General features: G+C 33.5%; 1 long non-coding RNA gene across 1 annotated transcript; it reads left to right on the top strand.

Annotated features, from left to right (window-relative positions):
• Nucleotides 1–3,584: 3,584 nt before the first annotated feature.
• On the top strand, nucleotides 3,585–20,804 carry LOC132741696 (uncharacterized). Its single transcript, XR_009627316.1, has 4 exons — nucleotides 3,585–13,791; nucleotides 17,826–17,909; nucleotides 18,871–18,988; nucleotides 20,481–20,804. It is a non-coding gene; the product is annotated as an uncharacterized LOC132741696 (long non-coding RNA).
• Nucleotides 20,805–25,296: the final 4,492 nt, after the last annotated feature.

The following is a 25,296-nucleotide window of genomic DNA, read 5'->3' as shown; positions in this document are numbered from 1 at the left end:
TAACGCTTGGCCGCAATTACAATGAACATAACATAAAAGAACAATGGTGCTGTTTAATTGTTAATATATTCACCTTTGAAATTATGTCCCTCCACACATATAAATTAATAAGTTTTCCGTTTATAAATTCACATTTTTTGTTATGATTTGCTGTAACGCAGCATCCGCTGAACCGATCTACCTCGGATAAAAACTACGTCATAGCATTTTTTATTACGAAGAATTTGATTGGTCAATGAAAGTAATACGTCAGGGAGTTTCCTGCGGAATTCAATTTAACCGCGCATGGTATCCCAAAATATTACTAAAGATAGCGCGCCACGTCACAGCGCTATGTAAACGTTATCGATTTCTCTCGGGTTAAATCACGTGACTGAACACCCTATTATTAATATGTAATTAGGCAAAGCCTATGAACGGGGAAGTCGGTAAAAAATCCTTTCATTTTTCTGTTTTAAAGGTGTCATTCGGTATTATATGTACCCACTTTCGTTTTCACTCGGAACACTCGACGATTATTATTAATCCGAAAAGTTGAGATTTGTTCCGTAATCGGAATACACCGCCTTTTATCATTGAGTTACATTGTAAATGGCGGCGTCTAACTAGAACTGACACTGAAAATTTCATTGATAGGTATAGAATTCTATATATTTTTTTTTTTTTTTTTTAATTTAAATTTTCTTTTAAATATACACGTGTAGTCTATAGCCGGACTTTCCCGTATTAATAAATAGTCTACAATTTTTTGGTAATTTAAAACCCCTTTTTAGCTCGACTATTCGAAGAATATGAGAGCTATTGTAGTCGCCCCGGCGTCGGCGTCCGCGTCGGCGTCTGCGTTGGTTAAAGTTTTTTGTAAAGTCAAATATCTCAATTATTGCTTGAGATATTCAATTGAAACTTACAATACTTATTTATAGTAACTAGGTTCATCAGATTGACAAGTTGGATAACTCTACCTACAATATTGACAGAATTATGCCCCTTTTTAACTTAGAAATTTTGGTTAAAGTTTTTTGTTAAGTCAATTATCTCAATTATTGCTTGAGATATTCAATTGAAACTTACAATACTTATTTATAGTAACAAGGTACATCAGATTGACAAGTTGGATAACTCTGCCTACAATATTGACAGAATTATGCCCCTTTTTGACTTAGAATTTATGTTAAAGTTTTTGTAATACCTCAAATATTTTCAAAGTCCATTGACATATGGCTTTGAAACTTTGCACACATGTTCACTATCATGACCCCAACCTGTAGACAGGAGGAGGTAACTGTATCCAGCATTTTGACAGAATTATGCCCCTTTTTCGACTTAGAATTTACGTTTAAGTTTTTGTAATACCTCAAATATTTTCAAAGTCCATTGACATATGGCTTTGAAACATTGCACACTTGTTTACCATTATAAACCCAACCTGTAGACAGGAGGAAGTAACTGTATCAAGCATTTTGACAGAATTATACCCCTTTTTCAAAAATTTACTTTTAGGTTTGCATTCCACTTCAGATATTTTCATATTCTATTGAAACAAGTTGAAATTTTATACTTTGAGAGCATAATAGAACTCTGTCCAAGGCCTATAACTGTAACATGGATTTAAAGAAAAATTTTGTCCTTTTGTTATTAACTCTGAACATTTTACATTATCAAGGCTCTTTTACAATCAAGCACTAAGAATAGTCGAGCGTTGCTGTCCTACTGACAGCTCTTGTTAAAAAAAGGTTTAGGTTTCTAACTAGTTGTATTTTTTGTTTTGTTTATGTGAATTATTTGACATTACAGTGCTCCTTTATTTTGAGCACTGTAACCCCCACTGCACGTGTTATCATCATTGTTACCACGTGCCATCATTCTTCTTCTTTAGGACGCATATAACAATTAGCACTGATTAGGTTTACATACTATTTTAGGTGTTTACATTAAAATTATTTTTGGTATTTCAATTAAATCATTAGGTATTTTGACTCAAAATTAATATTTTCAGATTGCACTTAGTACACTTTTTTATTGTTGTTGTAGCACTTTGCTTTATCGAGTGTCAACCCCCTATGCGATGTGCTTATAATATTTATTGTAAAATGAGCCGTGTCATGACGCATCCGCACAGTCTGATCAGGATCCATGCTGTTCGCTTACAAACCCTATTACAAGTAGAGAAACTGATATCGAACAGCATGGCTCCTGATCAGACTGCGCGGATGCGCAGGCTGGTCTGGATCCATGCTGGTCGCAAACGCACTATGTTGGTTTTGTCATGACACGGCTCAAATATTGTAAGCCTTTGTTTTATAAAGGGTCAACTCCCTACGCCACACTAACAAAGTTCTATGCTCCTGCGTTTATGAATAAATTATGCAAATGAGCCACGTTGAGCCGCCATGTTGGAGTTTCGGTAAGCGTGTTGGAAATTGCTACCTGTTCGTTTTGAAAGCTCGTCCTAACTTACAGTTTCCTTGAATGTAGGAAAACTTGGTTTTGTTTGATTGCATACTGAATGATAGGTATTACAAAATAAATATAATGAAAATCGATCAATCAATAATTGTATACAAGCGTTATAAAGTCAATTTAATTCGTCAGAATAATAAGATTCTGTTGCAGGGTATCGGTAAAAGACTGCTTTTTTTCCCGTTTTTGAAATTTATTTGAACACGGAGACAATTTTTCTCAAACAGGTTTATGAATATACTTTACGTTGCAACAGAGTTTACCGTGTGTCCATTCCTTATTTAAATTGTCTAAGAAGTTAAATCTGTTTGTTTACATGTAAATGTGTACCGTCATTTTGACCGACTGGAATAAAAACTATTATGACGGTGATAATACCGGATATGTAATGAAAATTACGCCGTGTAGTGCAAATTTTTCGACATTGCAATTAAAATTAACGCTTACGTTGATTCAAACTGTTCCTTGTCAGCAAAATTGAAACCGAAAGTAGTGGTTGTTCTAGAATTTAATCGAATAAAATGGGTGGGATTTAACCACCGCGCATGCCCTGTGCGAACGTATTGTTTACATCCGGTCGTAGCATAGGGTAAGAGTGCAAACTTTGTTAGTGCGCCATGTGCATATAATATTTATCAAATAATATTGTAAGCTTTTGTTGATTTATTGCTTGCATTGTTGTAAACAATTTCATTTTATTTGTAGTTTAAGGTTATATTTATATAACTTTTACAACAATTTACTAAAAATTTACTAGTACCTGGGTTTTTGTTACCATATATATTATAATATATAAACATTTATAATCTTAGTTTCAATTGACAATGACTAGTTTCCAAAGATTGCTCATCACGATGGACAAGCTGTCAGGGCAATTGGCTCTTTTGCTAGCTAGAAGTGAGTCTAGCCAGACACCTTTGGCATACACGCCACCAAGTCAGGCTAAGCAAAGCCAAGTAAGACCCACACCTGGTTTTAATAACATTGCAGTATATGGGTTGAGGCTTTGAACTATTACCAATGCAAATTGTAACAAGCCATCCTTGATACAAGAATTGAACTCATCTTTATTTACAGTCAGGTAAATCCCAGGTTGTCGTTCAAATATTTTCAAAGTCCATTGACATATGGCTTTGAAACTTTGCACACTTGTTCAACATCATGACCCCAACCTGTAGACAGGAGGAGGTAACTCTATCAAGCATTTTGACAGAATTATGCCCCTTTTTCGACTTAGAATTTACGTTAAAGTTTTTGTAATAGTTCAAATATTTTCAAAGTCCATTGACATATGGCTTTGAAACTTTGCACACTTGTTCACCATCATGACCCCAACCTGTAGACAGGAGGAGGTAACTCTATCAAGTATTTTGATAGAATTATGCCCCTTTTTCGACTTAGAATTTACGTTAAAGTTTTTGTAATAGTTCAAATATTTTCAAAGTCCATTGACATATGGCTTTGAAACTTTGCACACTTGTTCACCATCATGACCCCAACCTGTAGACAGGAGGAGGTAACTCTATCAAGCATTTTGACAGAATTATGCCCCTTTTTCGACTTAGAATTTCCGTTAAAGTTTTTGTAATAGTTCAAATATTTTCAAAGTCCATTAGACATATGGCTTTGAAACTTTGCACACTTGTTCAACATCATGACCCCAACCTGTAGACAGCAGGAGGTAACTCTATTAAGCATTTTGACAGAATTATGCCCCTTTTTTCGACTTAGAATTTACGTTAAAGTTTTTGTAATAGTTCAAATATTTTCAAAGTCCATTGACATATGGCTTTGAAACTTTGCACACTTGTTCAACATCATGACCCCAACCTGTAAACAGGAGGAGGTAACTCTATCAAGCATTTTGACAGAATTATGCCCCTTTTTCGACTTAGAATTTACGTTAAAGTTTTTGTAATAGTTCAAATATTTTCAAAGTCCATTGACATATGGCTTTGAAACTTTGCACACTTGTTCACCATCATGACCCCAACCTGTAAACAGGAGGAGGTAACTGTATCAGGCATTTTTTTTACTATCAAGCACTAAGAATAGTCGAGCATGCTGTCCTACCGACAGCTCTTGTTAATTTGGTTATAATATAAAATTATGGTTAAATTCATTTTAATCCAAATATTTTCCATACCATTCTGAATTAGTTCTGGCTTCCATAACTTTATAGAATAGTCCCCTATGGTACAAGTTCTGGCTTCCAAAACTTTATAAGCCTCTATTACAGTGTTCAATCTAGAACAAATTTCCAGGGGGCCCTTCGGGCCCATAAACTTTTCAAAAGAGGGTCATTTGAGAAAAAAGGGGCCAACATTTAAAATGAACATCAAATTCACATGAGGTATTGTATCTTTTTAAGTTACTTGTTCACGTATCATATATAAACCAAAAAAAACGGTTGTAAAATTCAATAACAATCAACTCCACTAAAAAAATTACATTATTTGGACCTTTTTCCATAGTTCTGTTAGCGTTGATGCATTCTGAATTAGGATGGTCCCCTATGGAACAAGTTCTGGCTTCTTAAATTTTATAAGCCTCTATTAAACATTTTTATACCCCCACAAACGAAGTTAAGGAGGGGGGAATATAGGAGTCAGCTTGTCGGTCTGTCAGTCTGTTGGTAGGTAGGTCCACATCATGGTTTCCGAACGATAACTAGAGTTTGGAATGAGGTATTGTAATCAAACTTGGTATATACATGTAGCAACCTTATGTGGAAACTCCGGTTGGTATTGCATTTTGACCCCCTGTGGTCAAGGTCAAGGTCACCATTACTAAGAATAGAAAAATGGTATCCGGACAGTAACTTGGATAGCCTTCGATCTGAAGGTAACACTGTTCTAAAAATAGATTTTACCTTATCACCACTACATCACCTGTACTGACTTTCGGACAAGGGATTAGGGAGTACACATTATACATGATGTTAATCAGCGTACATTTACTTTGTTTACATGCAATATTTTATAAGATATTTAATACAATTGTAGAAAGCAAACAACTTGGAAACGGAATTTAGTGTGAAAGAAAAGGGACACTACACACTGTACTTTTTTAAGTTAAATTTAAACATAATGTCACAATCTGCTCTGACCTCTATATATACATCTTTACACCTTGTCAATAAAATTGTAACAGTAATTGGCGATGATTTTAACAACAAATATTTTGTGTGAGACATGAAATAAAAAACAAATGTATTTTATTGTCTATACCAGTGATTTTTCTCACTTAATTGGGAAGAGGCCTTAGCCTATTGATTTTGGGAAAAATTATCGCTAAAATTGCTGATTTGGGAAGTAAAAGAGCTGGATTAAGTTCAGATTTTTGGGAAAACTGCATGATTTTAAAGAAAATTTCAATTGGGAAGAGGCCTTTTTTTCGGAGTCTGTTATATAAGTAGAAAAATCACTGTATACGTAAACAGTGTACGTTAAATCACGGATCTCAATTGTTAATTCAGTTTAAATATACATGCAAGCATGCATGTACGTATACAATTACATTATTTCTGATAAAATAAATACTAGAATTGGCATTTTTTATTAGGTAAAATAGGAAAAAATGCAGAGTTTTGCTTATTCTAAAATAATTAAAGAATTAAGATATTAATCATTAATCTATTACTCGTAGCACGTTTGTGCATAAATTCATGACATCTCCAATCTACGTATTTATATAAACACAATTGTGTACGGTATATCTGGGACAGATAGATACTCTTTCATTTTTAGTCCCAATTTCTTAAAATCATACCATATATCACCATTTCTAATTTTGATAAACAGTGAAACAAGAACAAATTGACAAGCGCTGGCATTTTTCTCAAATTGACATGCCCCGAAAGTTATTTCTTTTTCACCATATCATCTTTATTTTCCTGATGGTTTTAAACCATCTCAATCATGCTTTACGCAAGTTTAACTCCAGGAACATCATTTCCATTGAGAGAAATGTGAATAAAAGTATTCGTAACCATTATGTTGTATAATCTACATGTAGATTAACCAGTTTCCTTGTCCAAAACTTATCGCTATGTGGCTATTTTTAGAACAGGTCTCTTATCAGTGACGTATACGATGCTTATCTCAGATCGTTCCCTAGGAATCAAACTTTGTGTATAGCAGCTTATATGAAGACCTTGGCTTGTATTGCATTTGGGCCCCCTGGGGTCAAGGTCACCATTACTAAAAATAGAAAATGGTTTCCGAAAATAACTAGAGTTAGGAATGAGATATTGTAATCAAACTTGGTGTATAGTAAACTTATATGAAGAACCCCGGCTGGTATTGTTTTTGGACCCCCTGGGGTCAAGATCAAGGTCTCTGTTACTAAAAAAAGAAAAATAGTTTCTGGACAATAACTGGAGTTAGGAATGAGATATTGTAATCAAACTTTGTGTATAGCAAGCTTATTTGGAGTCCCCAGTTGCGATTACAAACAATATTTCTTTGTACACAGTTGATAGTTTGTGTTCAAATTTTTCTTCAGACTACTTTTTTTCCAAAAAGTCAAAGTTGCTGGTGGGGGTATTAATCACCTTTAGTGATAGGTCTACGGTAGTTGTTTTTCATCAGATGCGGCATGAAAGTTTTGGATAAGACCCCGTTACAAAACCTAACCAGAATAACATAAGTTGATTTATTCTTATTTTTCACTTGCAAATACACTTGACCCAATCAATTCTTGTTCATTTTACGATAAAACAATTATTTTAATATCGTTCTATACCAATTAAAGTATCAAAATATTAATACCGTCATTGAAATTGCCTATTTAATTGTAAAACATCAATTTACGCCGACTATAGTCGTCCATGACATTTAGGTGCCACGCGAGACCTTGCATGCGGTCATTTGCGGGAACCGATTTGAATAGAGTCATGTACTATATTTAGAAATTTTTTGTTGACATGATTTTGATGTTTTTATTCAAGATAATGTTTTTATTTATTTTCATTAATTTTTTAGTACTTAAATTATGATTTTATTGAATATAAAAGTCAGTAAATCACCTTTTTCAATATCTTTAAAAAAAGTAATTTAAAAAAATATTGGAAGGACATGGGTTCGTAAAGGTCAATCTCGTAATCATGTGGTGAAACATTTTGGCAATATGGTGGCCAAGTGCCGGAATTTTTACCTGTCGGAAACTATTGGGTAGTTTATGTTAGTAATAAAATTTGTATTTGACCGTCCTTGGCTTATCGACAGATAATATATAGTTTTATCAAGGTATGCTTCACTTTACTTCATGGCATTTCGAAGGAATACGAGCGTGTCCAGTGATTTTTTACCCCTGAATTGTGAATGGTTCCTGTACCATAAAAATTGTGTAAAAAAAGCATTGTTTCTCAACAAATTGTGAATTTTTTACTTAAGATTGTGAAAATCTTATTAAGAAGTAAAAACATAATTTTTATTAACTGTTCTTAATGTCTAAAGCTTTACTGTTACGAGCCATTTTAAATGATGTTTACAGAAATTGCCAGACGCTTGTTTTGGCGGTATGCCTAAAATACGAAAGTGAGTTATAAAATAGTAATTTTAACATTTTAATAGACTCTTTAAACAAACTTGCAGTTTGCAGACGTATATTATTAGAAATAGGGGTGTGGATCGTCGGATAAGTGTCGATCCGATCCGAACCACGATTCAGCACTTACGATTCACAAATCGAACCACAAATCTTTTGTTATCAAGACACCCATAGAAACATGCACATTTAAGTTACAAAAACATGTTTATTTAAAAAAAAAAATACTAAACATTAAACATATAAAATATAAACTAGGTTTATGTTTTTATTCTTTGGATGAGTATTTTTTTAAACCAATTACTTCCTAGCTAAGCATCATGGTACATAGTCTTTAACCGGCAAGTTGTATTTAGGTAAACTTTATATAATTTACACTCAAATCGTAATTTTCTTGATTTTATGAGTGTGAGAAACAGTGAATGTATATAATAAAAAAATTAGATCGCGGGCTTACGAATATTCAAACTCGATTTTTTACTTTGATTTGTGATTGTCCGAGTACTCGGATACTCGCATCAGCCCTAATTAGAAAATAATTACAGTTATTAACAGAAATAATCATAAAGATAAAATTTAATCGCTACAAATTTGCATAATTTCTATACACAAGTTCTTATATCTTCCTATCGCTCACATTGAAAAATAGCGTTTAAATTGCATTTACAGTACGCTCAGCGCAACTTTTTCAAAACCCGCGTGACCCCGCGGATGAGGTTTACCGCGGACGAAAATTTGCACCACCCCGGACAAAAATCGGCGGCTGAAACTTTTTCCCCCGTGGAACGCAGCGGTAAATTGCGGAGGAACGCGGCAGTCAAACACCGGTCAACGCGGTGGAAACCTTAAATTTTAAAAATTAATTACTATATTTAAACATCAGTATACGTACGTACTGTAACATGTACTGTACATATAACTATATGTAAAATTTGTTTGTTTTCTTTTTTGTTGTAATAAAAGTACATGTACAAATGCAGTGTATTTCTTGTTCTTCTTCTTGTTATTGTGTTGGGTAATGTATAAAATGTATTCGACATCAAGATAAATCATTGTTGTCGCAACTTCATGGTAGTGAGAAACTTGAAGTCAAATAATGAAAAATTCGGCATATGACATTTATGAAAAAATTACTACAACAATTTATATGCCAGCTTTTGTTTCTTATTTAAAAACTTTGAAAACGTAACCCTCAACAATTTATTCAGGCAATATTCCAGGACGTCTCTTTCAATTGTCAGATGCGTTTTACTGTTTCTGTTTATTTGCATGTTGATCATAAAGTCTTATATTTTATTTGGAACATTAAAAGAAAGCGTTTATTTCACCAAAATATACATTAAATGATATTCTTGATTTATCTAATTACAGGTGTGAGCGTAATGTATATGTTTCGAAGTTTGTATCAACTGTTGAAGTTTATTTTCATTTTTGTTCTAGTAGTTTGTTTGTTTGTCTTTTTTATTTTTTATAGATTTTTTTTTTTGCAGAATTTTGTTAAACTTGACGTTATACTTTTTGTTATTTTATTATGAACAGCATGTACATACATGTATATAAGGCAACCAAGCACATGTCAGTTATTTTCTAAGAACTTCCATCGACCGATTTTCAAGTTAAAATATTTCATTTTATTTTTATCTTAAGATATTATTGTTCAACTGACCAACTGACCTTGGCGTTCCCCCGCGGAAAACGGGTGACTGATTTTATCGACGAATGAAGAACGGATGTCAGAATTTTGTCCGCGGTGGAAACAACTGAACACCGGGGATCACGGGGGAAATTAGGCTTTCATCGCGGACGAACCCCCGCGTTTGTCCGCGATAAAAAAAAATCGTCCGCGGTGGTATTGCAGAAAAAGCAAAACCCGCGGTGAGCGTACTGTAAGTATGTCAATAGATGCCTAAACAAACTTAATACTGTGTTAACTCCTACGATGATTATCTAATAATTTCACAGGTTGATAGATCTACGGGAGTTACCTCCCTTCTGTATTTCCTGCTACTTTCGTTTTTAACATGCGTTGTTGACAACAGAATTTTTAGTTTTTTTTAATGCAATAAAATGGAAATATATTGTATTTTTATGCTCAAAACATTTTCTTTCTACATATCAAATGTGCACTTCTCTTCTTTTACGCATAAATTTTGATATACGAGCATACTTTCATTTTGTTGTGCGTAACTGTGACGCACAAATTTTGAAAGTGATGCGTATTTTAGATTTTCTATGCGTATTTTACGCTTATACGCACACTATCTGGAGCTCTGATATATTATTTATTATTTAAGAAATAATATATCCCAAACAGTGATTTTATCGCTCAATAACATCACTGTTTGGAGTTCGGATGCGAGGAATTATATCACGTGGGTGTAGTCTGAGTGATATAATGATGCACATTCGAACGACAAATAGTGATGTTATCAAGCGATAAAATCACTGATTAAAATTTTGGATATATTATTTCGATTCTAACACGACATCAACAAATAAATGTTGCCGTACTTGATAGTTAAGCAAATTTGTGCCTGATTTGTTTCCGTACTTATTTTCAGCGTGTCAGATTTTTAGTGGTTACGTCACGTGTATAATGATTACGTCACATGTCTAAATATAGAACGTCAAACTGTGCATCTGTTGCATAATAACACACACTTTCTGTTCTTCTATGTTCAATAGGGTAAATGCGGGTCATGTTAGAATATATTATAACCCATAATGCATGTTATTTATTATATATATTTATCAAATTGAAAAAAAGGTGGTTAGAAAATTGAGGTTGAAACTTTCAGGGCCGAAACGTCCAGGAGGTGTAAAGTCCTGAAACATATAGATTATACCTTGTCTTGAAAATATGTTGGGCTGCCGGTCTGCAATGTATGTTTTCCTTTATTTAAAAAGGTCATGTATTAATTTTGTTCGCCTGTATGTAAATGATTTGATAATTTGACTGCTGATTTGCTAAAGTTACTACCATTCGTTTTATTTTGTTCATGCCAGAAGCGGTGTCGAAGTAAATATTATCTATCTAAGAGATTCCTGGTATAAAGCAAAGTATTTTTTCAGAAATGTGCATAAAGACGACCCTGTTAAATCATTTTTAATGCATGTATGAGCTCTTGATGGCTTATAATTTCAATAATCATTTGTTTCGGCTGCCCGACAAAAAATAATATTGTGCCAGGTTGAGTGCATTCGCGGATTGATATCATTACAGCTCTAACCTGGGACATAAGATAAGTTAGTTAACATAAACCTGTTTAAATTACATGAATGGCTAGCTATCATTTAATCAAATCACTAAACGATCTAGCTAAGTTGTTAAAAATTTATATGATAAGGATATTTTATTAACATTTAGAAACGTTTTCTATTTTGCGTGCGTTTTAGCGTGCGTATATCGTTTAGCGTATTTCGTTTTGCGTGCGTCTGCATATTTCGTTTCACAAAGCGTGCGTGTAACGTGCGTTCGTATAGCATGTAACATGCGTGCGTTTTTCACGAACGCAGGGTTAGAATTTAGCGATATTTTCTACTTGCAGATTTTTGCAAGTGATCAAATGCTTAACTGGCAATATGAGGTAGTCAACTGGCATTTCCATGATCACGAATCTTATCATTACTATAATACACAATGACAATGTATTTTGGACATCTGATATGACAAATGATAATAAGCTTGAATCATGTCAGAAGCATCTTTATCACAAGTAAACACAGATCTATTTCTTCTTGTAATGAAACAAAAACATTTCAACACATTAATTTATAAATGATAAACTGTTTAGGGATCAGATTAGATATACCAGAGGAACACCCACTGATGACAATGTACAGTTATAAACTTGTTCATGTAATGTTATTTCTTAGGACCTTTATTAATTTTAGCGTATTTTGTGCTTGACTGAAACCTAGAGGTACTGATCTACTTAAACAAATATTTCAGCTTAAAAGTAATCACTTTACAGAGTAGTGCTACGCATTTACATTGGATAAAACAACATGGAGTTCTAACAAATAGTGTTTGGTTGTTATAAATAGTCCATCAAAACATAGTCACAGAAAAAAAATAGAGCAACTAAAAACTGATAGCAACTAAAAATAGATTTTTAAGTTTCTAAGGTAAACGTCATCATTTACTGCATCTGGCACATTAAACATCATCAGTTTCTTCAGCGGGCAGTAAAAATGCCAAGCATCATCATCAGCTCAGAAGATAACAATTTTGTATAATGTATATGTCCAAAATGAACAGTCACTTGCAAATAAATGCCAGCTAGAGTAATTTTTACTGGCATTATTAGATTTTAACTGGCATTTTGCCAGTATGCCAGCTTAAATTCGAACCCTGGAACGTGCGTTTTGCGTGTAAACTGGAACATTCACCCTACTGTATCACATACACAAAATAAAGACCGTTTAAAGAGAAATAAGAGTAGTTTTTCATTTACGCGCCTATAGACGTATAACGCTAACATTTAACGCATCTTTACACAATGTTTGTATAACGCAAATGATGTCACTTCAAATTATATGCACGGATGTGTAATACCATATTTACTGAGTGGCAAAATCGGCACCGGTGTGTGATAAAGCATATTAATACATATTAAGCGCATGTCAATAAATTTCAATTTTAAGTGATATGAAAAATATTTTCTGTTGTGCTGTCTTTGTAAATCCAATAACTTAACATCACAACCAGTTTCCTTATTTTCCTCATTTTTTTCCTCTCGATTACAGTTTCAGACTTAAAATAAAATTGCATTCTTAATATTTATATATACTCATATATTGTAATGCCCTAGAAATTTTACCTTTTTTAGTGAATTTCACCGGATTTCAGTATTGTTTATTTCTACTTTCACTTTCGTTTTGAGAAGCTTTTACTGGCGACAACACAGTAAATATTGCGGTGTCCCAATGAAACATACAGGACATCAACTTAAATCTACGTATTGTGCCAGCAATTTAATCATTCTTGATTCTGGAAGCTTTTCCTTTAAATGTTATCCGTGGTAGAATCCTGTGTTTTTAATCTGTTTTCGTTTAGCGTATATCGTTTTGCGTGCGTCTGCGTATTTCGTTTCGTTTTGCGTGCGTATAACGTGCGTTCGTATAGCGTGTATCGTGCGTTCGTATAGCGTGTAACGTGCGTTTTGCGTGTAAACTGACACGTTCACCCTACTGTAAATATAAACAAGCAATAAAACAACTTGTCTTAAGCTGCGGATTTTATTGTAAAACTAAAAACAGCAAACTTCACATTGAATATCTGTAAATTTATGGATTGAAAAATCTTTAAATTTCGAGACTGTCTATAAATTTACGGACAGTCCATAAATATTATGAAATCCTAGACCTGATAAGATCTAGTTCATGTGTAGTTTCTAAAGTGATAGCCGACCATCGTAAAAACTGATAGCCGACCATCGTAATTAAATATATTGCTAATTTTATTGTTTTGGCCTTTGAATTAATTGATTTAGTAAAGTTACTGATTTTATGAATAAATACACAGTACAAGTGAAAGATGATCAGATCCATTATAATTTTTAATAATGTGAATAAAATCAAAATAGAATCAAAGTCAAACTGTGAAACAAAACATAGAATTAGAATCTGTTAGTAATTTTGATAACATGTATGATTTTAATATATAATTTTTACAGTGCTTAAATCATGAAGGAAGCTAAAAAAACAACAAAACCTGTCTTTCATGTAAGCAGATTTGTTGACCATTGTGACAGGGACCTGTACAGAACAGTCACAAAGGTAAGTTGTCAGGTTACTTCATGAAACAATATACTCAAGGCTCTACAAATCCTATAGTCTGACTTCCGGGACAACTCTAAAACCACTTGGGACAACTGACAATAAGCAGAAAGTTAGTCCCGGACAAGTCAAATTTTGACAGATGCTAATCTTGGACAACAGTAAAATTATGTTTATTAATATGACCCTTCACAGCATGGTGCGCCGGTAATCTTCACCTGAGGCAATCAATCTCAGCAGTTGCTACGCTGATTAATTTTACATTGCCACAGGCAATAAAAATAGATAAGACACTAAATATTTGATAAAAATCTTAAAGACAAAGTCCAACATTATAAAGGACATGTCCAAAACACTATTAAGTCACAGACTTAGTCTTTGAAGTTGATATATTGACATAAGCAGACAGTAATTTGTGCCGTGAATTGAAAATTTGGAATTTTTTGTTTTAGGCTTTTTGATGAATTCCTAAGTGGAAAACAATATTAAAATATCCAAAAAGGATCTATTTAAATATGAACGCATTCGAACATACAATAGTCAAAATAGTATAATTTATGAGGAAAACAGAAAATTTTTCATTTGTCACATATTTTCGCGATGCCGATTTTTTTAATATAAATTGTGAGCCAGTTTTAATCAGTTTAAAGCTCTGCAGCAAGTAGAAATATTAAAAATCTTTTGTTACTTATGAATCAAATTTAAGGACTTTTGACAATGTTAAGATAAATAATGATGAGATTTGTAAGTATTTGAATAGTCAAAACTCTAATTCACTATCATATTTTATATTTCCCTACTGGGTAATAATGACTGTCTTTTTATCCCCCGCCGAAAATTTTCGGCGGAGGATATAGAAATAGTCTCCGTCTGTCCGACCTTCCGTCCGTCCGTCCTTCCTTCCAACATTTTTGTCCGGAGCATATCTCTAAAAGTATTTGAGTAATCAACTTGAAACTTCATAGGTGGATAGACCTCATTGAGGAGGAGTGCAGTGCACAAGAATGATAACTCTACCTTGCATGATTTTTGAGTTATTGCCCTTTGTTATTTTTCAAAATTGATTTTTGTCCAGAGCATAACTCCAAAAGCCTATGAGATATTAACATGAAACTTCATAGGTGCATAGATCTCACTCAGGAGGTATGCACTGCACAAGAATGATAACTCTACCTTTCATAATTTTTGAGTTATTGCCCTTTGTTATTTTTCATACCTAATTTTTCAACTGAGTTGAGCATAACTCAAAAAGTGTTTGAGATATCAACATTAGGGCTGGGTATTGATCAGAAATTTCCGATACGATACGCATTGCGATACAGACCAACGATACACAATACGTATTGACGATACAGTACAATGATGCTTCATTGTTAGGATGTACTTATTAAAAGTACTATTTACATTTCATAGATGCCCTGGTGAAATATTATTGAATCTTTCTTATATCTGTTTTAGATTTTGACTTTGTTAATAATGATATATAATACAGAGCAGGTGCATAGGTACCTTAATTAGTACATTTGAGGTAATATTTTGAAAATGACATGATGGTCCCTTTTTTAGATAAAACAATTATTTTGAAAAAAAAATTAAAAAGCTTTGTAGAGAAATAATTCAATGCAAAAATATAATTATGTAAATACTAGGAAAAGTTAACGCAGAAAATAATTAAAACATCACTATTTATTATGACAGGAGTCTAGTACTGTCTACAAGTCAACTGTTCTAAATTATAAGATCTTTATAATAAAATCAAAATTTTTGTAGAATTTGAAATATATACGCTGAGAAAGTATTGGAACATTGAAAATTTTCTAACAAATCATGTTTTTTCTATCTTAAACGGTAAAATTACAATATAAATATCATGTCATGATGTTGTGGTGTCGTAATCCGTAACGTACTGGGAAACGGTGTTTAACTACATCTTCGCGCAGTCACATTTATTTAGTTAGCAAACTACATCTTGGAAAATCAATAAATTTGTTGGATTTATGTGTTCACAATATTTGTTTAAAAAATTACAAGTAAATGTTTGGTCTAATACAAACTACTGCCGACCTGAAAGTAGTTTTTACCAGTGTTAGAAATAGGAGATTGAATGGCCGGATAAATTTTGACACGGATTTATCCGTCATTTTGTGTTTTGACATATTCGTTGAACTAATCAATGCAGCCTTTCAAATATTGATGAGGGCCTTCTTAACATTTACTTTAGAGAAAATTCCACACTTTTGACTTTTGTGCGGACATTTTAAAGACGATAGTTTTAATGTAAAGCCATCATGTTTATAAGTGTTATTAGGTTGTCTCCCTTTGTATCGGTATAGCTAAAACCCGATAACCGTACCGTATTGAAAAACGGAAAATCGATAAATACCGATTTACCGGTATATTGATCCAGCCCTAATCAACATGAAATGTCATAGGTGGATAGATCTTATTGAGGAGGAATGTTGTGCGCAAGAATGATAACTCTTCCCTATACAATTTTTGAATTATTGCCCTTTGCAGAGCTTATCTCAAAAAGTATTTGAGGTATCAACTTGAAACTTCAAAGGTGGATGGATCTCATTGAGGAGGAGTGCAATGCTTAAGAATGATAACTCTACCCTGCATTATTTTTGAGTAATTGCCCTTTGTTATTTTTCAAAATTATTTTTTGTCCAGAGCATAACTCAAAAAGCCTTTGAGATATCAAAATGAAACTTCATAGGTGCATAGATCTCACTAAAGAGGTGTGCACTGCACAAGAGTGATAACTCTACCTTTCATAATGTTTGAGTTATTGCCCTTTGTTAGTTTTCATACTTAATTTTTCAATTCAATTTTTTTCTCAAAAAGTATTTGAGGTATCAACTTGAAACTTCATAGGTGGATAGATTTTACTGAGGAGGGATGCAGCACACAAGAATGATAACCTACCCTGCATTATTTTTCAGTAATTGCCCTTTGTTATTTTCAGCCATGAGTATTCACATAGGTTTCAAATCTGTAATCACTATAGCCATCAGTTTTCATTACCAAAAGACCTCTTAAAATGGAATTATTCTGCTCTACTACATATACATTCTTCCAATGAGCAAACACATTCGGCGGGGGATGGCCATGTTGACATGGCTCTTGTTCTTATTTACCATGTCCAATGTGAAATGTGGAAACTGAGAGAGGCTATGGTTAACTAGATTCATGTTAGAATAATTTTACTTAAATTTTTAAGATCAAGGATAAAAATCCAGGGAAAAAAAACAACCTGAAACAAACATATAAGCATACACAGGCTATTGAACTTGAACAGTGCTAAAAGGTACCTGGGAAGAGAGCTGAACAATCAAAACTATTTCAGTTGAAACAAAATGTTCTATTTTATACTAAATGAAATACTTAATGTAACTTAAAAATATTAAAAAATTAATTGTTTTTACTTCTTCTTGGATATTGATACTACGCATACTAAACATTTACCGAGACTTGGACACTTGTGGTCAATTTTGGGACAACTCTATTTTGCTAGGTCAGTTGTCCTGGACAACTCTATTCCAAAAAAATTTGTAGAGCCCTGATACTGTAACTGAAAATAGTGACTGTGAGTGACTTAACATCTCATATTCAGCATACCAAGTCATGCAAAACCTTACATATTTTATATATGAAGTGATGTATATATTGACAAAGCAAGTTTAGATTCCAATCAGTTGTTTACATGATGTTTCTTTGTAACAATTTGTATGCTTACCTTTGTATGCTTACATTTTCATTCATTCCAGAATAATCATTGTCAGCTGGCATGTCACATGACCAGAAATTTCTTTATCAATTATTGTGAATGATGAAAATAAATATTGATGCCAGCATATCCCTCTTTAAATACCAGTAACCAGTTGCCCATTTTGCTATTCAGCTTGTTTTAAGAAATATCAATTGTTAAATTTTGATACTGGTTAGGTAAATACAAATACTGCAAATCAACCAATGGTAATCATTGTGTGAAAAAGAAAATTAATCATTATTGATATTTGTCTTTTACTTAGGTACACCCTGTGAAAATCAAACCTGCTCCAGTGAACACAAAACCAGTCAGTCATACGGCAGCAGTAACTTGTGCAAAGAAAGTGGTGAGTTGTAATGTGTACATACATGTGTTACTTGGGGGGATATTTTCCATCATCAACCAAACTTTCACTTATTTGAGCATGCTAAAATTCTTGGTTATGCATCGGTGCCTGTACTAAACAAAGCAGCGAAATGTGGATTTTTAGCTCACCTTAGGACAAAGTGCTCAGAGAGTTGATGTCTGTATGTCTGTCTTAAATAACATCTCCTAAACTACATGGTCGATTTTGACCAAACTTTATAGGAATCTTGTCAGAAAATATGTACAATTCATAGAGCTTAGATATATGACATGTAGCCTAACCGTTTTGGTTCTCCACAAATCATGATTCCCACCTGGGGGTTACTTGACTTACTTTATATATAATATAGACATGTATAGAAAAACACATTAATATTTCTTCTTGAAACTGTATTCCCTTGAGCTTAAATATTTGTCATGAAGCATTAAAGTAGCACACATCAACAAATATTTTGAAAATTATGATACTTTGGTAAAAATAAATGACAAACCCAATGTGACTTCATTGTTGAAATAGTGACCTTTTGTAGCAAGGGAGCTTGGTAATCTTGTTTTTACATTATTAACATCTAAACAGCTAGTATATATTGTAATATCACATTGGGCTAATTGAATTAAAAAGATCTACATTACTCTTGGTAGACATCTTTATGCCACCACAAACTGGGGGTTGTAGATTAGCACTTGTCTGTCTGGCCAAAGACAGTAAAAAATGTTACATGGGGGTTTCTATGACCTCATTTCAAGTTTCAATTAGTTTGGCCATTTACATATGTTTTGATTGACATTTAGTTAGATGTTGATATTGGAAATACATGTATGCTAAATCAAAATTTAATTGGAGCAACCTGTTTATTTTTGTTTTGAACTCTTCAATATTGCTCCACTTTCAAGAAATTATGTTATTTTTGTAACTTGTTTAGTTGTTACATATATAATAGGAGAAAGCCCCAATTTCAGAGAAAGCAGCTTCAACAAGAACATTGTGTAGTGCCAGACAGCCTGTAGCAGCACCTGAGCCAACATCACAAACCACAAGACAGTCAGTCAAAAATAAAGGTATGAAGTTTTGTAATGTATTCACATAAGAAGTACACTGTCAGATGGTTATAACATTAACCAGAGTATTTGACTTCCACATTTATAAAATCCTGTTTTTGGAATACTTACTACAGATTTGTTCAATTCATGTAATATCTGAAACAATGCTTGTTATTGTATTAGGCATGCACAGGAATGGTTCAGAAAAATATTTCTTATCAATGGGTATACAATGCAATAATTTACATAATTATCTCTATGAAGTAAAAGAATAAACAGTTATAAATCTTTTATATATTCTTATATCATTTTCAGTACATTATAACAAAATAATATTTGCAAATTTTGTTTCAGTTATTTACATGAATCAGAATAAGAAATAAATTTATTATTTCAAAATTAATGATGTTAATGATTGAAATCGTGTAACAAAACATTTACAATTGTATATGAACAGAAACATTGTTGGGGTAATACAATGAATTTCTACCTGTCAACAATCCAATCTTGTGATTAGCTTTATTTATACATGTATATTAGACTCCATTTGTATTTGGACCCCAACTTTAACATTAAAATGTGGTGCCAGCGTATTCAGTTATAATAATATATGGAGCAAAATTCAAATTAATTGATGATATGCACTTTGTTTGAGAACTTTGAAATTGAAAGAATTCTTTTTCAAAAATTTATTTCTATTTGATGTAGCATCTAATTTGTTCTGTAGTTACTTGAATTTGCATATTACATGAATGATCTGTAACTCAACAAGTTATTCCTTTAAATTTTGTTATGAAAGTGTAAATATTCTTATATTTGTGTACATTGTATATTGATAATAAGCTTATTATAAGTCCCCTACCGGTATAACCGGAGGGGACTTTAGGTTAACCCTCCGTCCGTCTGTCTGTCTGTCCGTCCGTCTGTCCGTCCGTCACAAAACTTGTCCGGACTTCTGCTCATAAACTACTGTTGCAATTTCATCCAAACTTTACAGGAATGATCAGTACCAAGTCTAGTTGTGCATATTGTCAGCATTTTCCGGTTCAGTGATTTTTGTCAGAGTTATGGCCCTTTAATAATTTTTAATTTTAAAGTTTGTCCGGACTACTTCTCTTATACCACTAATGCAATTTCAATGAAACTTTACAGGATTGATCTGTAGCTCAAGTCCTTGCGCATATTGCACAGGTTTTCCGGTTGAATGATTTTTGGCCGAGTTATGGCCCTTTGACAAAAAGGTGTTTTTTTCTGTGTGTTGCCAGATACACAAAAGCTTGTCCGGACTACTCCTCATAAACTACTGGTGCAATTTTATCCAAACTTTACAGGAATGATCAGTACCAAGTCTAGTTGTGCACTGTCCGTCTGTCTGTCACAAAATTTGTCCCAACATGAAATTGGCCATCATGAGGCGACACATGTGATTTCTGATCGCTCTCGTTTAATAATAATTTAGTAATAAATAGTTCTTAATTGCTTGAGAAAATTGATTTTTCCTTTATATCAGGGATCAGTCATTATTCATGGTCTAGAAGAGAGAGTGATAAAGAGCAAGGATGAAGTTTACGAGAGTTGGAGCGTGGAGCATCAAAAAGACAGACTGCTGCAACACTAATGAACGCTTCCTCATGGTATGAAGTAATTTCATAACTATTGTGTAGCTTGTAACTTAGTACCAGGCTTAAACGTAGGTCATTGAAAGTGACTTTCACTATATGTACATATAGTAAAAACTTAAAATACCTTCTTGTAAAGACCCAAAAAACCTAGAGCTTAGATATTTTGCATAAGGCATTGTCTGGTAAACCTCTACCAAGATTGTTCAAATTATAGCCCTGGGGTTAAAATCGGCCCGCCCCGGGGGTCATTGGTTTTCATTATGTTTATATTAAAGGGAAAGACAAGGTTAGAATAAAAACTTGATTTCAGAAAAAGAATACTATAAATAATAAGTCTGCAAATTTTCTGCCGCCAAATAATAATATTAAACGAATGATAACAAAATTTAAATCGCTAAATCACCGATTTCTACAAATCAGTAAGCGCGGCCATGTTTGTGTATTGGCCGTATAAAAACAGGTGCGCGTGATGTCATTTCCCCACATCTTTAGATTCATGATACATCTAGTTGAATCGTAAGGAAATATTAATATAATAAAGTATTGACCAGACGATTTAATTTTCACAGGAGGTGTAGAGGAGATTTTTTTATGGTTCAAAATACGTAACGATATCAAAAAAAAAAAAAAAAATAATAAATAAAGAAACGTACGGCTAGCCAAAAGTTCTAGCCGTACGTGAGTCCACGAACGACTAGCCAGCACGCACTGTACGTATTGTCTAGCCGTACGGCACTTTTCAAAATTATATGGAAGTCGAACGTTATAAAATTGTTGATTTTCATGCTTATCATTTGTTGTTTTATTTGTATGAATTATTAAATCATTTTTGTTGATTTTAAGCACATGGATCGAATAAAAAAATGATCGGAGTGGAATAAATAAATAAAAAGAACATTGAATGAAAAAAAAAAACGGTGAAATGCAAAAATAATTATATAATTTTCAAAATAGTAGATAAATATCGAACATAAAAGCACAGTCAATCAATTAATAAGCCTTAATTAAAACCTATCCAGGGACTGACAATAGAATTTTAGAATGCCTTTCACGGAACATGCAAACTTTCCTTGATGGACAAACTTCTATACAGTACCGTCGGTAATTGTCGCAATTATCAAGAGCCTAACAACAATCATTTTCAGTGTTTGTTGTTTTTTTCTCATATAAAAGGTGTCGAAAATTAAACTTAATGAAACAAAAAAGGATTATTATCAAAATTTTGTAAACTATTTCAATTGGTGTAAATGCAAGCAAAGGCAATTTTTTTCGACATCTTGCGATGACAAAGATCGATATATATAGCGATCAAGGCGATTAATCTCTAAAAAGTTAACATCCAAAGACAATTAATGCTGTTTCTTGGTTAAAATCCTCGCTTAAAGTCATAACATATGCATTTTCGACTTCCATAAAATTTTGAAAAGTGCCGTACGGCTAGCCAATACAGCGTGTCCTTAATTGCTAGTCGTACGTGACTCACGTACGGCTAAAACTTTTGGCTAGCCGTACGATAGCCACTTCCATTATAAAAACCCTACTAAAACGTGTTCTTAATAGTACATATAATTAATTTTTTGCAGTTTGATTCTGACTTTCAAATTTAAAGGTGTGAACATATGTTATAATTGATGTACACATTTCAAAAATATAAGCAACTATTTTGAAAAGTAAATTGTTAACATGTCTGTCAACGTATGATGCTGCGCATCGTAAATCGTAGTCTAATATTAACTGCAGGCAAATCATTTTTATTGGCTGCTCAAAAATCTAATTTGCATAATTTATTCACACAATTGCTGGTTCTTACTACTTATGTCTAATACTGCGCATTGTCCATTTTAATTGTTCCTAATTTGCACCAAATGTTCCTGTCACACTGTGTACTGACGATTTTTATTGCTCCTTGTATGCCTCTGTGCCGACAGACCTTTTGATCATGCACAATGTTGCCCTGATTGGTTAATCACCCTTGTCAAATATTCTAATGACGAAATAGACATCTATTTTTTTACGCTTCATCAGTGAACTGAATGACCTTAGGGGGAATTAGGTTCCACACCTGTCAAATTATACTGTAGTAAATTACAGCACGTCATAAAATAGCAACACTTTTTTTTCAGTTACCAATAATCATTTTAAATATTAAGTAGATTTATGATTTTTTTTGTTTTATTGGATTAAATTTACGGTAGTAGAAATGCGTATCTGTCGGGGAAAGGAATTTGGTAAGTAGATAACGTGGAAAAAAACTTTAGGGAACTGGATAAACCCGAGAATATGCGTAATTATAGGGGAATGGGCAACCTGTTGCTGTTTGGTACCAGTTTTTGACTGGGTGCCTAAATATAACCTAACGGACAGTTTTGTTTTCATACGATATTAGTCTGGCTGCCGATTTTCCTGCGCCTTTTCTCATTTTTAGCGTCAATGGCGGAAAATCGCGTCCTCAGCATACTGGATTTAGTTGATATTTTACCTGAAAAAAAGATACATGACCGGCGATGTACCCTATTTGGACAGCATGTCTAGCGAAAATTAAGTACAAAATAAAAGGATATATCGTCAATTTGAAGAAGTTTCTCATAGTACCCAAATTAAATTTATGGTTTAAACTTTGAAAATTAAGCAGTCATTGCTTAAATCATGTGGTGGGATCATCAGCAAGCTTGAATATCGGACAAATGATAATTAATGTCGCGGCGTCTTCAATTAATTAATTAAAGCAATTCAGTTCCATATGATGTTTTCATAAATAATATATAATGTACGCAATAAAATTAATAAGTTCTTCATCAAGATATATTTCAGTTGTACCAGCGTGTACACCTATACCGGAAGTGGGTATAACACGTCACAATCTCGGTCTCGTCTGTCTCGCGAGAATGACAGAACGCCAAAATGGCGGCGCCCATGAACTTATTTCTCAAGTAAAAAATAGTGTCTTAAAACACGAATTTCTCTCTTATAGGGTTGATGTCAATAGAAAAACTGTCATGGTTCCTCTTTTTAAATGATGAATATTTATATTAGACAGACATCAATCCATCCATTCCTATTCCTTTAAAAACTTTTAGTGAAAAAAAATCTTCTAGTAATTGACAAATGCTAGAGTTTAGATATTTTGCATAGTGAAGTGAACCTCTAGCAAGATTGTTCAAATTATAGCCCTGGGGTCAAAATTGCCCCTCCCCGGGGGTCATTGATTTTCAATATATACATATAATAAAATTTTAAAAAATCTTATTGTCTGAAGGTACAAGGCCTAGAGCTTTAATATTTGTTAAATGATATCTTCTATAGGTACTCTATCAAAGTTGTTCAAATTTTGCCTCTAGTGTTAAAATTAGCTCCGCCCTGGGGGCCATAGGTTTCCTTATATGTATATAGTTAAAACACAAAAAGTCATCTTCTCTAAATTTACAAAGGCTAGAGTTAAGATATTTTGCAATAACATTGTGTGGTGAACCTTTAGAAAGATTGTACAAATTATAGCCCTGGGATCAAAATTGGCCCCACCCCCAGGGGTCTTTGATTTTCACTATGTACATACGAGGGTTGTTCGGAAAGTTTTGAGACTGGGTCAATATTTAGCGTTGGAAAAGATCAAATCAAACAAGAGTTTACAATGTATTACTTTAATACCTCATCTATTATAGTGTAAAATTTCGTAACAGTAGCTAAATGTATACAAAAGCTACAAAGCATTAGGCACAGACACTAACGGTTACCCGGCGCACGCAACGACGTTATCAGACGTTGCCGTTATTTCCAGAGTTTAACGTCACCGTAGAAAAGTCAACTGCTACTCCTTTTCAAAGTATCTTCCTTCACAACGTACACATTTCTCATGCCTCGTAACCCACTTGGCGAATACATTTCTATACCAGTCAGATTTAAATGTTGCAATAATGCCCATAACTCTAGAGCGCAGTTCAACTAGGTCCTCAAACTGGATTCCTCGTAGTTCGGATTTGATGGCCAAAAATGACGGATGGGCGACCGCTCCTTTCCTTGTCTTTTGATGACTTTCTGCCATCCCGAAACTCTTTATGCCGTCTAAATACCAATGGTCGACTAACAGTACGTCCGTTGTTTGCCTGTTGTAGAAGTTGCTTAGTTTCTGTTGGCGTTTTCCCAAGATTAACGCAAAACTTAATAAAAACGCGCTGTTCCTCTTTTGACGGTGTTTCCATAGTCGTGTCTTGTCGCGCACGTATTGCTATAATGATCTGCGGTAACGGCTTAAACAACTTGCGGAATGACGTCCTTATGTTGGAAGTGACGTCATAAAATTTTCGTTGACGTTTGGCGCTATTTTAGGGGCTCTTTTTATTCAGTAAGAAAAACTGTCTTATAACAAGAAAATAGTCCGTGCGCCAGGATGCGTAGACAGGTGTTGCTATGGAAACGATTATATGCCGCATAGTAACGTTACAACGTTTTAAAGACATAACTCGGATAAATAACATATTAAGCTAAAATTTGTATTAAAATAATATTCGCAGCTGTAATTAGAAACAGAGAAAAATCATATTGTCTCAAAACTTTTCCGAACAACCCTCGTATAGTAAAAAAATATTAAAAAAACTTCTTGTCTGAAGGTACAAGGCTTCGAGCTTTGATAGTTGGTATATAATACAGCAGGTTTTTTTCTCTACTTTGGGAATGGTGCCGGTACCAGACTGATTGGGCCATCATTAA

Source organism: Ruditapes philippinarum, unplaced genomic scaffold (assembly GCF_026571515.1).
Source record: "Ruditapes philippinarum isolate M1 unplaced genomic scaffold, ASM2657151v2 ctg14629_1_1_1_1, whole genome shotgun sequence".
Classification (NCBI taxonomy): Eukaryota; Metazoa; Mollusca; class Bivalvia; order Venerida; family Veneridae; genus Ruditapes; species Ruditapes philippinarum.
The sequence above is the reverse complement of the archived record's forward strand: the minus strand, read 5'-3'. Positions and strand labels throughout refer to the sequence as shown.